This window comes from Benincasa hispida, chromosome 11 (assembly GCF_009727055.1).
Source record: "Benincasa hispida cultivar B227 chromosome 11, ASM972705v1, whole genome shotgun sequence".
NCBI classification, from domain to species: Eukaryota; Viridiplantae; Streptophyta; class Magnoliopsida; order Cucurbitales; family Cucurbitaceae; genus Benincasa; species Benincasa hispida.
Window position 1 is genome coordinate 11,807,389 of NC_052359.1, and position 5,213 is coordinate 11,812,601.

The following is a 5,213-nucleotide window of genomic DNA, read 5'->3' on the forward strand; positions in this document are numbered from 1 at the left end:
GGATTAACTTTTCAAGTACTTAATTTTGAAAATAAGTCATTTTGGAACAAATTGAAGTGTTTGTCAATCACTCAAAATAGATTTTGAAACACTTACTAAGTTGATTTTAGACTATTTTTATCAAAAGAGTTTAAATAGTTTTTTTTAAATACTTTTTTTCTCTAGTCAATCCAAACGCACTCTTCTGGCACAAATTTATAGCCTTCATGTGAAATTATAAATTTAATTCTTATACTTTTTATTGGTTTATGATTGAGTCTAATAAGTTCCAAAATTTAATATATCTAGTAGGTCTTTTAAATTTGCTGAATTTTCAGGCATATAATCAGTCGTTCAGTTTTTAACCCTACAGTTTTTTTTTAAAAAAAAAAAAAAAAAAAAAACAGTGTGTATTACCACTCTTAATTAAAAGGTTAAGATACTATTAGATGAAAATTTTAGACTTACAATTTAATTCTCTAATTGATCTATTAATTATTGAGACGGTCAAACAACTCATTTATCTAATTATCTAATTGACACAATTAAAGCGACTCGCTAATTTTCTCCAAAAAAAGAAAAAAATGGAACTCACTAATTTAATTCCTATTTTGATTCTTGAAATTCACATATATTTTGGTTTGAACACTACACTACCAAAACCATATTTTGTCTTCGAAATTTTGCATTCGAATTTTTATAAAAGTCTTTTTTTCTTGGTTTAATTGTTAAATTTAAAACCCATTTAACAATAAAGCTTCGAGCTATTTATTTCCTAATTTTATAAGATAACTTCAAATAAAAATCTATATCGAAGAAGGTGAAGAACTTGGCCATTAATCGATCCAATAAGATCAAGAGGATCAATAAGTTGTCAAGACCGATCACAAACTAAAGACCGACTCAAGAAGATCAATAGACGTGAAGCTAAAAATTCAATCTCGAGAACAAGTGCTCCAATCTTTGAATTAGTAGAGAAAGAATTTAGTAACCAACTATTAGGGGCTATACTAATTAGGGAGTTTGTCGGTTGGGTTGGATTGAGTTGAATGACTTTTTAGATCCAACCAAGTTATAAATTTCTTCAACTCAAATAACCCTCGTTAGAAAATAAATCAACCTAACCATGAAAGATTTGGGTTACTTAGATCATTTATTTAAATTTTTGTTCTAAAAGTAAGTAAAAAGTTAGTAAATAAAAGTTTTATTTAATTATTTTCATATATTGAATTGAGATTAATAACTCAATTTCAAGTTATATAATCTAAAATCTCTTTCTAAAGTGAGGTGCTAAAAAACTATTTTTAGGATTTGTTGGAAAATAATTATCCAAAAAACTAATGAAATTAAATAAAATTAAAATAAATATATGTATATCTAATTATATCATAAGTAAAATATATATATATATACATTTGAAAGTTAATAATAAGTTCAAGTTGGTTCGGGTTTATTTGGATGAACCTATAAACCAACCCAACCGATAAAAATTTAATTTATTTGAACTCAACCCAATCCAAACCGCATAAATTAGGTTGGATTGAACGATTTTTTTGAGTCATCGGATTTTTTTAACATCCTTAATACCAATATTATTTAAAATTAAAAAAAAATCAAGTTTCATTGCTATGAACTAATCAAAATTTTATTTGAACATCCTAGGCATTAACATATATTACCGATACTTTCATCCAACAGTTTTACAAAGTTAATACATTGACATTTAAATCTTTGATTTGAACAAAAAAATATATATATTAATTACAACAGCATGACATAATTGCTTACGACATTAATCTACCGACCTTGCTCCTTAAAAATCAACTTAGTCTGAATTTGCAACACAGCAGTGATAATTTTGTAGCCAAAAGAAATGCAAAAGATGTTGACTTTGACCAACTTGATGAATTCTTCCAACCAAAAAGAACCTATTAAAAAACCGATGCCACGTGGAGATATATTATTGGATTCCACATACAGTCAGATTCTGACAAGGACCCACGTGGATGGTCGGAAAAGGTAGAGAAGAAGAGGGGAAAAACCATAGCCTCCTGTCTCATATATTTTTGCAATGTTTTTTTCTTAAATAGTACAGTATAAAATTTTAACTTTAAATTTTTTTTAAAAAAAAAAAAAAAAAAAGATAACCCATGTATTCCAATTGGTACAAGATAAGATTTTGGCCAAGTTTACTATAAGGTAGATATAATAATTTAATAGTAATCTGAAAAGTGGGTCATTACATTTTCGTATTGTTTACTTGTGTTCTATATCTAAATTGACACTTGAGAATATTTCCAAGTCTGTAATAAAAAATGTAAACTGATTGACAAGTGGAGGTTGCTCAATCTAATTATGTTTAGAAATTATACCAATGTTGCTATCGTTACCATTATTATTACTGATATAACATGAGAATTATTGTTGTTACCATTACCGTTTGACCCTAAATGATAACGGTTACAGTAAATGTCATAGATTCATAATACAATCAAAAGTATTCTAATTACATTTGTGATTATGACCTATTAATCTTAGTTTTAAAGTGTGATATATGACCATTTTTCTCCTTTGACAATACGGGTAGATGTTCGGACTACATAATTATTGGTTGTTAATGTATATTATCTATTAGTTGAGTTATATTTATTTAGTTGATATATAACCATTTGGGTTAGGCCTTGTTGTGAAAAAAGTAATGATATTCTTTAACATATATAGATTATTGAATGACTCAAGGACCAAACATGTTTTTTAAACTACAAATCTAAACTTTTTCTTAGTATAGATCAATTGCTTTACATTGACATGATTTTTTTTTACCGTGGAAACTAAAATTATATTAAATTTTAAATCAAAAGGATTATTTTGTTACCAAATGAAGTTTCAAAAAAAGATAATTTTTACTTTGAATGTGTAAGGTTAGATCAATTTAAATCCTTAATTTTTACCTTCCGACACTAAAAGAAAAGTATACTTTTAACCCTCTAATAAGTTTTTGTTGTAAGTATTGCTAATTTGTCCATTGATCAAATCTATCTTTGTACAAAATTTTATTTTATTGAAATTCATTGGTTTAGGAAGATTTTTCCTTTTTTTTATGGTTAAAATTAATAGACGAAATATGTGTATACATTAGATATCTATTAAATAAGTTATATATATATTAACAACAAAGACAGCTAAAAAATTAAAATAAAATAGTAAAGAACTTAATTAGAATATAAATTTCATATAATAAAATAAATGTTTTTAGATATATGAATAAAAATGGTATAAATATAAAATATGAATGTATAAGGACAAAAAAATAAATTTTTTTCAATTTATGCATATAATTTCAGGAGAAAAAGAATTAAAAGTATAAAAATAATATAAAAGATGAGCATAGTTTAAGGACAAGAAATATATGCTGAATAAATATGGTCAAAATAATGCAATTTGCAGCTTGTTAAATATTGAAATATTTGTATATAAAAAATATATATATTGGAATATTTACGGTCAACAGAAGTAGGTTTTAGAAAAAGAAATTGCCATTAATAAACCAAAATGTTTATGTCATAAAGTGCTTTCTTTTCCTTTCTGATTTTAGAGCCATGTCTCAAATAAATAATTTTTGACATTTTTTCTATACTGTTTTTTATGGGATAAATTTTGATATATATATTCATTATATTTTTATTTTTTAAAATTAAATATACTCCATAGGAATAATTGCTAAACACTATTAATTAAAATGCAATTCAATTTCTAATAACCCATTTGATAATGTTTCTGTTTCTTGTTTCTTATTTTCTGTTTTTTGTTCCCTATTTACTGTTTCATATTTTTTAAGAACTATTACAGAAATATGTATGGTAACTATTTTTGTTTACTGTTTCTTGAAAAAAAAAAAAACAGAAAGAAGAATTTGTTTTGTTTCTCATTTTTTCCCTTACCTTTCTTTTTATTTTTTATGTCGTTGGCCACCACCTCCATCCATCGTCACCACCAAACTCATGCCACCTCCAACTATAGCCACCGTGGCTATCGTTGCAGGCCAACTTTGGCGGTCATTACCACTTTCGACCACTACCACTGATGACTAACTCCAACCACCACCAAGAACTCCTATGACAATCATTTCTTGTTTCTTATATTTTTTTTCCCTAATATTTTCTCTTATTTTTATAGTTTAAATATAATTTAATTATGAAAAAAAATATATATAGCATGTATTAAATTATAAAACATTTACCTCATCAAGTACATACAAGTCTCGATGCAAAATTAATAACTATAATATAATTGTTTTTATTATTCATATGTTGCTAAAATTTGATTTAGAATATTAGTTCTCACTCAACTCATTTGTCTTAAATGATCTTGACTCAAATCCGAGACTCAATTATATTATTATGTAATGTCGTGATTGTAAAATAATAAAGAGAACCTTGAATGTCTTAGTAAACAAAATTTATATGTTATAAAATTCTAAATAGATTCGAATGTACTAAAAATAATAATTTAAATTTTAAAATAATATATAAACATGCATATTGCAAAATTTAAAATTCAAAATTTTAAAAATATTTTAATATAAATATTGAAAATTTGCAATTTGAAAATCAAAATAATATATAAATTTGAATACTGGAAAATTTAAATTTTTAAAATTTTAAAATTCAAAATTAAATTAAATTAAATATATAAATATAAAAAAAGTTAATAAAGAAAAGAATATAAAAGAAAGAAAGAAATGTGAAAGTAATAAAAAAAAATGAACTTGTATTCCATGGGAATCAAATCATGATGTATATAACTCATGTCTAAGACTTGGGCATGTCTCATTGCCAACCAACCAAGCCAACTTTTTGCATCATGATAGAAACAAAAATAAATAAAATTAGAATGGTACAAAAATTTTGCCCCAATTTTTTAAACGTTTGTTAAATTTTAGAAACAAAAAATGGGAACAATTATTAAACACGTCTTTTTCTTAAAAAATGAGAAACGGAAACGTTATCAAATGAGTCCTAAATTTTCATATTTGTGTCTAACTAATTCTATAATTTTCCATTCAATGCATCCTTGAACTCTGACAAGGTCACAAATAAGTCATTGAACCACTTTTAATATTTTTAACATATAATACATTTTTTAGATTTAATAAAGTATTAGACATAAAATTAAAATTTGTTTTTAATAAGGCATTAACTATTCAATTTTCTGTTTAATAAGTTCGTGAATTT